We start from the raw sequence: 14,323 nt of genomic DNA on the forward strand, positions 1-14,323 counted from the left end.
GCTTTGCTACTTTATCAAAAGTATACTGCTTTGTCGCATATTTGTGCCAGTCTGTTTCTGTGTTCTCTGGTCTAGTTCATTGATCCATGTGTGTTTCCTTTCACCAGTGCCACAGGTAGTCTTTGTTACTCTGTTAGCTATGTGAAAGTCTTGAAATCGGGTAGATTGATTCCTTGCAGAATTGTTTTAGCTCTTCTGGTTCTTTTGCCTTTCTCAACAGATTTCAGAATAATCTGGTCTATATCAATAAAGATTATTTTGCTTAGGGTTTTTGATAAGAGTTGCATTAATCCAGTTTAGGGAGAATTGACACCTTAATTATGTCACATCTTCTAATCCAGGAATATAGTATATTTCTCCATTTTTGATGTTTTTTATAGCTCTCAAATAGCTTTCAGCACACAAGTCCTGTGTTTTGTTATACTTACATTTAAATATATTGATTATTTGGAGCAATTTAAAAGGATATTGTATTTTTAATTTTACTGTTCACATATTTATTGCTAATATATTGAAATACATACTTCAATATGAAAGGCTGTATATTGTCACCCTGCTCATTTAACTTATATGCAGAGCACATCATGCGAAATGCTGGGCTGGATGAAGCACAAGCTGGAATCAAGATTGCCAGGAGAAATATCAACAACCTCAGATACACAGATGACACCGCCCTTATGGCAGAAAGCGAAGAAGAACTAAAAAGCCTCTTGATGAAAGTGAAAGCGGAGAGTGAAAAAGTTGGTTTAAAATTCAACATTCAAAAAACAAACATCATGGCATCCGGTCCCATCACTTCATGGCAAATAGATGGGGAAACAGTGGAAACAGTGAGACATTTTCTTTTTTGGGGCTCCAAAATCATTGCAGAGATGACTGTAGCCGTGAAAACAAAAAACTCTTGCTCCTTGGAAGAAAAGCTGTGATTAACCTAGGCAGCATATTAGAAAGCAGAGACATTACTTTGCAAACAAAGGTCCATCTAGTCATGTTTCCAGTAGTCATGTATGGATGTGAGAGTTGGACTATAAAGAAAGCTAAGCGCCGAAGAATTGATGCTTTTGAACTGTGGTGTTGGAGAAGACTCTTGAGAGCCCCTTGGACTGCAAGGAGATCCAACCAATCAATCCTAGAGGAAGTCAGTCCTGAATATTCATTGGAAGGACTGATGCTAAAGCTGAAACTCCAATACTTTGGCCACCTGATGTGAAGAACTGACTCATTGGAAAAGACCCTGATGCTGGGAAAGATTGAAGGTGGGAGGAGAAGGGGACAAGAGAGGATGAGATGGTTGGATGGCATCACTGACTGGATGGACATGAGTTTGAGTAGCCTCCGGGAGTTGGTGATGGACAGAAAAGCCTGGCGTGCTACAGTCCATGGGGTCGATGTGGATGGACCTTGAGACATAATGCTGTTTGAAATAAATCAGGGAAAGAAATACTGTACGATCTCATATGTTGAATCTTTCTTTCTTTTTTCTTTTTTTTAAAAAAAGGCCATGTACCCAAACTCATAGAAAAAGAAATCAGGTTTGTAGTTGCTAGAAGTAGAAGATGGTCAAAAGGTGCAAACTAAGTTTTAAGATAAATAAATAGTAGGGATGTAATGTACAAAATGACGGCTGTCATTAACATTGCTGTATGGTGGCTCAGGTGGTAAAGCATCCGCCTGCAGTGTGGGAGACCCGTGTTTGCTCCCCGGGTTGGGAGGATCTCCTGGAGAAGGGAATGGCTACCCACTCCAGTATTCTGGCCTGGAGAATTCCATGGACAGAGGAGCTGGCAGGCTGCAGTGCATGGGGTGGCAAGGGCTCGGACACGATTGAGTGACTAGCAGTTTAGTATGGTATATATGACTCTGTTAAGAAAGTAAAGCCCAAGAGGTCTCATCACAAGGAGAAAAAAGTTTTTTTTAATTTTTTTTCTTTTTTTTTTTGCATCTATATGAGATGACAGATTTTAACTTAATTGTGGCAGTCCGTTCACAGTATATGTAAGCATTGTGCTGTACACTCCTTAAATGATATAGTGCGTTGTGTCAGTTGTATCTCAAAAACTGGGGTGGGGGAAGCAGCTTTATTTTTGTGTGTCACTTTCGTTTATTTCTGCTTCTACTTTTTTTATTTCCCCCTATTTCCTTGTTTTATATATTTATTTTTATGTTGTTCTTAATGTAGCTTTTTGAGGTAAGAGCTTATATTATTGGCTTTAGACTTGTTCATCTTTTCTGGCATGTGCATTTAGTACTGCAAGTTTCTCTCAGTACTGCTTCAGCTTTATTCCAGAAAATTTGAATTTTCAGCATATTTGCATATGCTAGTTGAAGCATTTATATGATGGCTGTCTTAAAATTTTTTATCAATTCTCAAATCTCTGTCATCTTTGTATTGGCAGCTATTGATTGCCTTTTTTCGTTCAGTTTGAGATCTTGATGCTTGGTGGATTTTTTGCTTGATCCATAGATTTTTTTTGGTATTATATTATGAGACTTTGGACCTTATCGATTTCTATTTTACTTGGGTTTCTCTGACACCACCCCATCAGGGGAGGGAGGTCTTCTTCATTACTGTTGTGTGTGAGTGGGGGTTTTAGCGTCCCGTGAGACTTCCCCTGCTCCCACAGACGTGTAAGAGTGAATGTGTGGGCCCAGTACTGCTGGACCATGGTGGAGGTCCTGACTTTCCACTAGTCCTTCTGTGACTCCACCCCAGTGAGGAGTGTGTCCCTACTGCTGGGTGGGGTGGAAGCCCAGGCTCTCTGCTTTGCCTTCTCTGACACCGCTCTAGAGAGGTGTTATGCTCCATGTTACGGGCTTTGCTGGCGTGGGTGTGAGTGGGGCCACTGATTCTGTTTTCTTTTCCTTTCTGTAGTGTGTTTGGTTGGAGTAGGTAGATTATTTTCTAGAAGTTTTCTGTCTTTTTAGGCTGCCCTTTTCCTACTCCTTTGACTAGAGTGAGAAGGCTTCTGTTGGGGGTTTTTATATCTGCACCTGTTAGGACTTCTGGGTTGCTGGCCTCATCAACTTTGAATCTGAGATATCTGAGGCAAAATGAAAACTCTGGGAACCCACCTTGTGTTGAACTCTCAAGGCCCCTCACCAGTCTACCTTCTTTTTTTTTTTCCTGTGTTTGGTTTATTTATTATGTCCAGGATTTGTAGTTTTACTTTGAGGAGGACTAGAAAAATGTATGTCTGCTCTATCTTCTCAGAAGCAGAAGTCTCCTACAAATTGGTCTTTATATTGGAATTGGGACACATCATTTGTAACTCTGAGACTATTGTTTTCTACCAGTGTTTTCTTGTCTTTGATATTATAGGATATTTTCAGGTTTATGTGTTAAGTATTTTTAACAAGTTTATTTTAATGTAGCTGTATGCCAAGCACTTTTGCTTTTTATTGCTTTAAAGCATGCCTTTATTGTATGTGTTTTAAAATACAATAGTATGTAAAACTGCTAAGTAAACTTGATTGCAGAGAGGTCAATTATCCCCATATTAATCTGTAACTTCAGAACAGTCAATGAGAAATTTAACTCTAATTCTGTAAATCTTTGAAAAACATGAATGTGCAGAAAGAGCCACGGCAGTTTTTGTCTTGAGAATTTTGACAGTTTTGACCGGAAAACAGTAATAGAAATAGTATGTCCTTCTCGGTATCCATGGAGACTGTGAAGACATTGAAATGAGCGGAGCATGTTATTGGTACAGGAATAATAATATATATGGAGGACACAGAGTAGAGATTTGTGAGGAGACCTACTTTATGTGAGCATTTGGTGAATTAGACACTTGAAATTCATGGGCTAAGAGCTAGGATGTGCTGGGTGCTGAGTTGTTTCATTCGTATCCAGCTCTTGACAACCCTGTGACTGTAGCCTGCCTCTGTTCATGGGGATCCTCGGGGCAAGAATACTGGAGTGGGTTGCCATGCCCTCCTCCAGGGGATCTTCCTGACCCAGGGATTGAACCTGCATCTCTTTTTTTTTTTTTTTTTTTTAATTTTTTTATTAGTTGGAGGCTAATTGCTTCACAACATTTCAGTGGGTTTTGTCATACATTGATATGAATCAGCCATAGATTTACACTTATTCCCCATCCCGATCCCCCCTCCCAGAACCTGCATCTCTTAAGTCTCCTGCATTGGCAGGCAGATTTTTTTACCACTAGCGTCACCTGGGAAGGCCAAAGAGGATATTAACAAGTAATTCTTAGATTCCTGACTAATATCATATATGAAATTAATTCAGGTGAATTACAGATACAGCACTGAAAAGATTCAACTATAGAGTCATATAAGAAAAAATATATATTTATAATTTCTAGTTTTGGATCATGAATACAGTATAGGCCATGAGTCATACAGGAAATAGATTTGGCCACATAAAATTATAAATTACCTGAATGCAGAAAATACCAAGTTTTGGTTTTAAGCAACAGGTTCGGAGAATATATTTGCATTACCTAAGATAGGAAAAAGCTAATATTCATCACATATACGATGCTCTTGTGAGTTATGACAAGAAAAAGAGCTCAGTAGAAAAATGGGGAACATGCTGTGAATAGGCAATTTACAAAAGAAGGAACATAAATAAATGAGTTTTAGTAGTATATAGGGAATTACAAATAAAAACACAATCATTTTACTCTGGGGGGATTGGCAGAGACCTTAAATATTAATAGTAGTATGTTGATGATGTAGAGAAATGAACATTTTCATGTGGTAGGAATACACGCAGTTGCCCTCTTTGGTGGGCAGCCTGACAGTGTCTGTCAAAATTTAAACAACATACCTTTTAACCTATCACCTCTGCCTGTTAGAATCTATCCTGTAGACATACTTGCTCAGGTTTACAAAGATGAAAGATGTTAAAGATTTGAAACAACATATACATGTATCACGTGACTACAGTTCAGTCACACAGTCGTGTCCAACTCTTTGCTACCCCATGGACTGCAGCACACCAAGCTTCCCTGTCCATCACCAACTCCCAGAACTTGCTCAGACTCATGTCCATCGAATTGATGATGCCATCCAGTCATTTCATCCTCTGTCATCCCATTCTCCTCCCGCCTTCAAGCTTTCCCAGCATCAGGGTCTTTTCAAAGAAGTCAGTTCTTCGCATCAGGTGGCCAAAATATTGGAGTTTCACCTTCAGCATCAGCCCTTCAAATGAGTATTCAGGACTCATTTCCTTTAGGATGGACTGGTTGGATCTCCTTGCAGTCCAAGGGGCTCTCGAGAGTCTTCTCCAACACCACAGTTCAAAAGCATCAATTAAGTAGTTATTAAAAGGAACGAGGCTCCTAAAGAATTTGGTGACAGATCTGTTTATGAATACAAAAATGCTTTGGATACTTGAAGTGTGAAAAAACTGCAAAACATTATGTATAGCATGATCTTATTGAAGAAAAAAATCCTCTGTATGTGGGTATCTGTGGACATGTGAATGAGTATATGGTATTTGCAAAGGCAGAGTTGTGTGAAAAGGATACACACACTATAATAATGAGCTCATTCATGATAAGGGGGTGGAGATGAAAGGAGAATTTACTTTTTACACTCCAACTTTACTTAGATTTTTAACTATTTATGATAGACAAAATTATATACAGAAGTAGGAGACAATAAGATTTTGAACTTCAGTGAACCCATCACCCAGCTTCAGCATTATTAATGTTACATCTTTCTGATTTCATCTCCCTAAATCTTCCCTACCCTGATAGTTTTTTTCCTGTTTTTTTTTTTAAAGCAAAACCTAGACTTCAGAACATTTACATATATTTATAATTGATAAAGTAAGCTTTATGTTAAAATTTTAATATAATTGTAAGAGTTCTGTCACACCTAAGAAAGTTAACTTTGTTGATTCTTTTTTATTTTTTTGAACATAGTTCATATTCAGTATTCTAGATTCCCTGAAAAATGTCTCTTTGTAGTGAAATGTTCAAAACAGAATCCAACAAGGTCCATTTATGACATTTGGTTAACAGGTCTTTTAAATTTGTGGGTCCCCCCCCCACACATTTTCTCATGCAGTTTATTTGTTAAGATTATCAGATGGGCTATATAATTTCCCTCCTTAGGCATTTGACTGATTCCATCCTATGGTGTCATTTTCAAAGAATACTTTATTGCCTGTTTTATGCACTTCTTGCTGCATCACATTAAGAGATATCTAATATCAAGTTTGTTTTCTGTTTAAAAGTGAGATTGATCAGTGGATTTATTTGTATCATTGTGAATCTGTTATAAAGTTCCCTATCACCTTTCACAGGCTTTCCAGATGGGGCAGTGGTAAAGAATCCACCTGCCAATGCAGGAGACTCAGGAGATGTGGATTCGATCCCTGAGTAGGAAAGATCCCCTGGAGGAGGAAATGGCAGTATTCTTCCAATGGACAGAGGAGCCTGGCGGGCTATAGTCCTTGGGATCGCAAAGCTCAGATGTGACTGGGCGCAGACACACATGCACCATCACCTTTCACCAAGTGCTTTTAGCAGCTTGTGATGGTAGTTGGTTAGACTCTTTATTTTTTATCAGGAGTTGCAAAATTATGAATTTTTAATTATTTCATTCTTTCTGTGTTTATTATCCAGAGTTCTTTTCTAACAGTGGTTCTGAAAAACATGGGCCTCTGCAGCATCGGCGTCACCTATTTGTTGAAAATGCAAATTCTTTGGTCCTGTCCAGACCTATCTCAGAAACTGTGTCAGTAGGAACCAGTTATCTGCGTATTAACAAGCCCTCTAAGTGATTCTGAGCATGCTGAAATTTGAGCATTTGTGTATAAGAACTTCCCTTCATCAACCATTGACTCTGGAATACAGTTCACACAGGAAAAGGAGGCTAAATGGCTCATTTTTCCCCCCTTTGTCAACTAGATCAGTTACTTAGCAACCACTTTTTTAAAGTATTTTTTATGAACTTACAGATTTTAGATGATTATGTTTCAGACCGTTGAGTCATCTTTTTGATACTCTGGTCAGTGGCGGTATCCTGGAGCATTGCCTTTGTCCTTTGGCTACAACTGGTAGTTTTTAAAGTAGGTTTCTTACTTTCTATCATGACAAGATGTTACAGGCTCATCTTATGTAGTTCCTGCTTTTGTTAATAAAATATTATTTAGGGATTGTAGTAGGTGTTGATTTGATTTCAGTGCATTTCTCTGAGTGCATTTAATTACTTCAACACTTATTTCATTGGTAAATGGGGATAATTACTCTGTAGGGTTGTTTTGAAGATTAAAAGAGATATGTAATAAACTTTTAGAATAGTGCCTAGGTCTTAAGAAACTTAGTGTTATTTTAAAGATATTATTTTTAATAGACCAAAAAAGTTATAGTTTCAGTTCTCTATATGCATAACGTGAACAATGTGACATGTATTCTGTAGATCTTTTCCAGTTTGCATTGTCTTTTATAGTGGTATAGTGGTCTGGGGTGAAGTTTGTGCTTTGGAAGAGCAGCAAGTCCACACTACCCAGGAGCCCTATTCAGTATGTGGCTCATGTGCATCATTTAATATATAGCTCATGTGTTTCCTGTTTTGACAGGTTTTTTTTTGGTAATTCTGAATCCCCGTCAGAGTCTTTCTTGATCTTCCCTCAAAGTAAAGCAATCTACTGTGTGTGTGCTTGTGTGGATATGTTTAATTCAATAATATGTCTTAGATATCTTTCTATATCTGTATATAAATCTATCTCAATTTTTAATAGCTATAGAGTATGGATTATATGAATATATCATGATTTATCTAACTCTGTCTTTTGTGTTGTTTCGTGATTATCCTTCTTGGTTTTTTGTGCATTTATGAGAAGATCCCATAGGATAAAGTCCTAAAAGGGAAATCTGCAGGGTTAAGGGATTTGTGCATTTACATTTTTCATAAGTATTGCCAAATTATTTTTGTAAAAAGTCACACTAATTGAAATCTTAATCATGTTTGAAGGTATCTAAAGAGGATAATCTTAACTCACACTCTTGCCAACTTTAGTGTCAGACTTTTGTCTTGATCAGTCAAATAGGTAGAAAGTGGTAGTTGGCTTTAATTGATTAACATTTGTAGTTCTTTGACCTTCCCATTCACACTGTTTGCTTATTTTTCTGTGGGGTTATGTTTTGTGAGAACTCTAAAATGGAGGAGAGGGGAAAGGAAAATATTTGAACTGGAGTAGCTGTATCTGTAAGAAAGTTTGTCTTTTCATAATTTGAATTTGAAGTTGAGGTTTCTGAGAGTAGTGTAATTGCATTCCCCTTTTAGCTGCTGGGTGAGGTGAAGACCAGAAGCTAAGTTAATAGAACCAATAATTACAGACATAAAGGTTTAGCCCAAAATTTATTGATTTAGTAAATGTTGAGCAAATTATGACTTAGCTGCTGGGCTTGATTCCATAGATTGGTGGATGAGCCTGACAATTGTTCCTTTCGATGGAATTTAATTGGGAAGCACTAGGTTAAATGAAAACAGTTAAATGGTTGGAATAAATGCTCCATAGGAAAAGTATGAGGTGGCATGAGAGCATATCAGGACTGCCTCACCAGTTTGTGGTGGGTGGTCAGAGAAAAACCAGAGGAACCCGTTTAACTGAGGTCTAAAGCAAGAGTAGGAGTCCAGGAAATTTGGGCTTGAAGAAAGAATAATGTTGAGGTGGAGATAGATCTTTCTGGGCCTTAGGTTGTATTAAGGATTTAAAATGTTATGTGGAGAACAATAGAAAATCTTGGAAGGATTTTAAGCAAGGGATGGGCTACCAAAAGTCTGAGGCATCCTAGCAGTGATACAGGAATACGCCAGCGCTATCCATTTTTCACCCACCTAACCTGTGAAGAAGAAGCCATCTGTGTCTGACTGAACGCTTTGTCCCATCTGGGATAGATAGAATCCATTCAAGAATCATCTGTTGGTTTTTCATTTTCTGTGGCAAAGAGTATTACTAAGTTAAAGTAGTTTCTGCCTTACAACCACCTTAGCCATCCACATGAACATGTTTTCTGGTCTGTGAATCAGTTTATCACGGAAATAAGTGAGGCTGTCCAACAGTTAATAAATCTTGAGTAGATTTTTGTTTCAAGATAATGGGTTTTCTTATTTGCTTCTGTAAGAATTGCACTGATAACTCATTATTTTGTGTGTATATGTACACATGCATGTGTGTGTAATTTTTTTTTTTTTTCTGCTTCTCTATATAAAGATGTCTCTTGGAAAGAAAGTTCATAATGTTTATAGATAACAGGTTTTTTTTTAGCTATTTGTTGTATTTATCAGCATTATCATCTACTGTGGTTGTAAATTTCAGTCTCCATAGAACACAGTGATTAAATTAGATTATAATATTCCATATCATATCAAAGCAAGTAGGCATGTGGTCTGAACAGTGTAAGAAAATAAGTAGTGATCTTACCATTATCCTATCTGATTATGAAGAAGTAAAACTAAATTATGAATTCATTATGAATTAGACTAGACGTCATTTCTGTAATCCTTTGAATGGTTTGTTTCTTTTTCTTTATTTAATGGCCTGGTCTAATCTTTTTGAAGCTTTGTAACGGATCTTCTATTTGAATTGTTTGTGGGGTTTTTTTTATGATTTTTAAAATTTATTTTTATCGGCTGTGCTGGGTCTTCGTTGCTATGCAGGCTTTTCTCTGCTATGCAGAATAGCGAGCCGGGGCTACTCTGTAGGTGCTGTGCTTGGACGTCTCATTGTGGTGGCTTCTCTTGTTGCAGGGCATGGGCTCCCTGCTCAGTGCTTCAGTAGCTGCAGCCCTTGGGCCCAGTAGTAATTGCGGCTCCCAGGCTCTAGTAGCTGTGGCGCTCAGGCTTACTTGCTTCGAGGCTTGTGGGATCTTCCTGGATCAGGGATCAAACCTGTGTCTCCTGCATTGACAGGCACCTTCTTTACCACTGAGCCACCAGGAAAGCCCTCTTTCTGAATTACTAACTGTTTCTTACTTGTGTGATGAACTGAACTTGCTTTGTCTTTTTTGAGGTGTATGCTCAACTTTTTAGGTAATACTATGTTTTCATGGATTAGCTCTCTGAATTTAATAATTGTTATTATTTGTTTTGATGTACCTGTTCATATGGCAACTTCCCTGGTGGCTCAGATGGTAAAACATGTGCCTACAATGCGGGAGACCCGGGTTCAATCCCTGGGTCAGGAAGATCTCCTGGAGAAGGAAATGGCAACCCACTCCAGTATTCTTGCCTGGTAAATCCCATGGACAGAGGAACCTGGTAGGCTATAGTCAGTCCGTGGGGTCGCAAGGAGTCAGACACAACTGAGCGACTTCATTTCACCTGTCCATATACAAGGTCCCTGGACAAAGACCTATACTTGGTACCTGTGTGTGTGCGTGCATGCTCAGTCGCATCCAGCTCTCTGCACCCCATAGACTGTAGCCCACCAGGCTCCTCTGTCCTTGGGATTTTACAAGTAGGGATACTGGCGTGGGTTGCCATTTCCTTCTCCAAGGGATCTTTTCAACCTAGTGATGGAACCCATGTCTCCTGCATCTCCATAAATTCTTTACCACTGTGCCACCTGCATTATGGGGAATGCCAGGCTGGATGAAGCACAAGCTGGAATCAAGATTGCCAGGAGAAATATCAGTAACCTCAGATACGCAGATGATACCACCCTATGGCAGAAAGCGAAGAAGAACTAAAGAGTCTCTTAATGAAAGTGAAAGAGGAGAGTTAAAAAGTTGGTTTAAAACTCAACATTCAAAAAACTTAAGGTCATGGCATCTGGTCCCATCACTTCATGGCAAATAGATGGGGAAACAGTGGAAACAGTGAGAAATTTTCTTTTTTGGGGCTCCAAAATCATTGCAGAGGTGACTGTAGCCATGAAAACAAAAAACTCTTGCTCCTTGGAAGAAAAGCTGTGATCAACCTAGGCAGCATATTAGAAAGCAGAGACATTACTTTGCAAACAAAGGTCCATCTAGTCATGTTTCCAGTAGTCATGTATGGATGTGAGAGTTGGACTATAAAGAAAGCTAAGCGCCGAAGAATTGATGCTTTTGAACTGTGGTGTTGGAGAAGACTCTTGAGAGCCCCTTGGACTGCAAGGAGATCCAACCAGTCAATCCTAGAGGAAATCAGTCCTGAATATTCATTGGAAGGACTGATGCTGAAGCTGAAACTCCAATACTTTGGCCACCTGATGTGAAGAACTGACTCATTGGAAAAGACTCTGATGCTGGGAAAGACTAAAGGCGGGAGCAGAAAGGGACAACAAAGGATGAGATGGTTGGATGGCATCACTGCCTCGATGGACAGGAGTCTGAGCAAACTCCAGGAGTTGGTGATGGACAGGGAATCCTGGCGTGCTGCAGTCCATGGGTTTGCAAAGAGTCGGACACAACTGAGCGACTGAACTGAACTGTGCCACCTGGGAAGCTTTGTGCTTAGTACCTACAGGAGCTTAAAGTTTTGTTTGGTGAGGTGAGATATAAGAAAATGATTTCTCACAATATATTGACTGGTCCTTTTTTGGCTTATACTTCATTGGTACAGACATAGCCGTGCACACACAGACTAAGTGAAGTGAGGTGAAAGTCGCTCAGTCGTATCTGACTCTTTGCGACCCCTTGGACTATACAGTCCATGGATTTCTCCATGAATTTCTCCAGGGTAGACTAACTGGGATATAATACTGAGTTTATGGTTGCTTTCAGTGTTGGTGTCATATTATCAGTGGAGAGAGAATTTTAAAAAAAGAACTAACGTAGTCACATGACCTATCTTGTGCCAGTTTTTATGTTGCAAAGTCCTGATTGAATAGGAAAGATTATTTTTGGTCTGAACCCAGCATGGCACACAGCAAATATTAAATAAACATGAGTTAAATTGAATGGAAGATTGGGAAAATTGGTGTCTTTACAGGGAGCCCTATGAACAGTAAAAGCATAGGAAATGATTAGGTCAGACCCATTATATAGCCTTACATTCTGTTGCCAATAGAGTTGTTTCTTTAAGAAATTGTGAAATGGCTTGTTTGTCCTTGTTGTTAGCTTTGTGTGTTTTAGAAGCAATTTATGGATCTGTTATTTACAATTTATAAAAAAATTTATTTGAAAATAATGTGATTTCTTCTGGAATTGCTTATTGTAATTTGTTCCACTAGTTTATAATTTGTTCTACATAAAATTTTAAATGGCAGTACATTTTTTTCCCCTGAAAATTTGGAGAAGGGTATAATTTATGGCAGTTTCTAGGTATTTCTTATATTTTGATGTGATTTCCACAAGGGAAAAAATGAAAAGACTGTCTTGGTATTTGGACCAAGCACAACTGTAAAGTTGTGCTACTGGTACAGAGTTCGTCCTTTGGAATATACTGGGAAATGTATGTTGAAATCTTGTAAATTTTTACCTTAGTATACATTGCAGAAAATGATTCTGAATTATTTTCAGGAGATTAGTAGCTCACAAATTTAAAAAATTGTAAAATATATACTTTAAAATTTTTGTGGTAAAATAAACATAAAATTGAACACTTTAATCATTTTTAAGTGTAAAGTTCTAGTGATATTAAGTATGTTTATACTGTTGTGCAACTGTCATTAACATACATCTCTAGAAATCTTTTCCTCTTATAAAATTGGAACTCTATCCCCATTAAACAGTAGTTCTCCATATCTCCCTCTTCTCAGCCCCTGACCACCGCCATTCTACTTTGTCTATGAATTTGACTATTCTAGGTACCTGATACAAATGCAGTCATACAGTGTATGTCTTTTTGTGGCAGGCTTGTTTCACTTAACATAGGGATTCTCCAGGCAAGAATTCTGGAGTGGGTTGCCATGCCTTCCTCCAGGGGATCATCCCAACTCAGGGATGGAACCCGGGTCTCACACATTGCAGGTGGATTCTTTACCATCTGAGCATTGTAGCTTGTGTCAGAACGTTCTTTCTTTTTCAGACCGAGTAGTAGTTTATTCGTGTTTATATACTACGTTTTGCTTATCCATTCATCTGTTGACAGACACTTGGATTATTTCCACCTTTTAGCTGTTGTGAATAATACTGTTAACATTCTGAAACAGTTGGGTTGAATTGCTATTAAATCTTCTCAAAAAGTGATACCCACTTTCATTTATGACGGGAGGCATAGTCCAGTTGTTAATGTTATGAGGAAGTGCTTTGGAGTTGGACTTCTGTGGTTCAAATCATGACTGCTTCCTTCCTGGCTGTTTCCCTGTGGACAGATAACCTTTTTGATGTCTATTTTTGTTCAACTGCAAAATGCAGATAATAATGATACCTTATATTATTTGGATTAAATTAGGTTTTATATATATATAAAGTGCTAAGAACTAATTTGAGTATTAAATTCTTTTTGATGTCAAGAATGCAAATACTTGGATTAATACTTTCAATACTTAGATTAAATAAGGCCTTGTCTTTGTGTGAGGTTTTCTGTGGGCAAAGGTTAGAATTTTTTTTTTTTTTTAAAGATAAGGTTGAATACTGGAAATTTGCTGTTATAATCTTCACAGGCAAGGGTCTTGGTATGTTAATCAGTTGTACTCTATGGGTTAGCTGACTAGACAAGAGCCAGAAGAATCAGAAGTTGGTCTCTGTTATTGCCATCTCTCCCTGTATCTTTATTCTGTGCCAGCAACTTTTGAAAGCCCAGTAATTGGTAGACTGCAACTTTAGACAGGCAAATCAGGTTATGCAGTCCGTGGGCACTGCAGGTTTGTGAGGTCTGATCAGTTGTGACTCAATACTTTACAGTCTCTAAAAGAAAAATGTGAACTCAAAATTGGCTTAAATTTTAAATTAAATACTCATATCTTGAGGACTAAATGCTGTCTGCCCAAATATTTGCCTTAAATCCAATAAACTGACCCACGTGAATAGTACACTGGATCATCAGTCCTTAGAGTAAGTCCCCTACACCAGTGTAATGTGGATGTCACAAAGTATGCTGTTTTTGAATATGACTGTACAACTTTGAATGGTTCCAATTCTAGTAAAATTGTACTGTGAACATAGTATGAACGGTTGTGTTCAACTAATTTTTCCGTGTGTATGTATGAATTTTAAGTCATATTCAGTACTTTTATGCCATTTAACATTTAATCAGTAAAAATGTATTCTGGTTAGATTATTGAAATCTTGTCTGCTCTTTGAGAAGGATAATCGTACCCACAGAATATTGTGAGTAGGGGCATATTTTTTTCAAGATGAATCAGTTATTTAAGGCCATGTAATCCAAAGAGGGGAAACATCTAAACTTTGTCCACTTCGTTTCTCTAACATTTACTCTGTTAGCTTGACAAATACTTATTTCGTAAGTGAAAAAA

At 38.0% G+C, this 14,323-nt stretch overlaps 1 protein-coding gene across 3 annotated transcripts in view; it reads left to right on the forward strand.

Moving 5' to 3' along the window:
* RPRD1A (regulation of nuclear pre-mRNA domain containing 1A) overlaps positions 1–14,323 on the forward strand; it is a 65,453-nt gene that overhangs the window by 10,127 nt on the left and 41,003 nt on the right. The gene's annotated exons all lie outside the window — the stretch shown is intronic.

This window comes from Cervus elaphus, chromosome 27 (genome assembly GCF_910594005.1).
Source record: "Cervus elaphus chromosome 27, mCerEla1.1, whole genome shotgun sequence".
Lineage (NCBI taxonomy): Eukaryota > Metazoa > Chordata > Mammalia > Artiodactyla > Cervidae > Cervus > Cervus elaphus.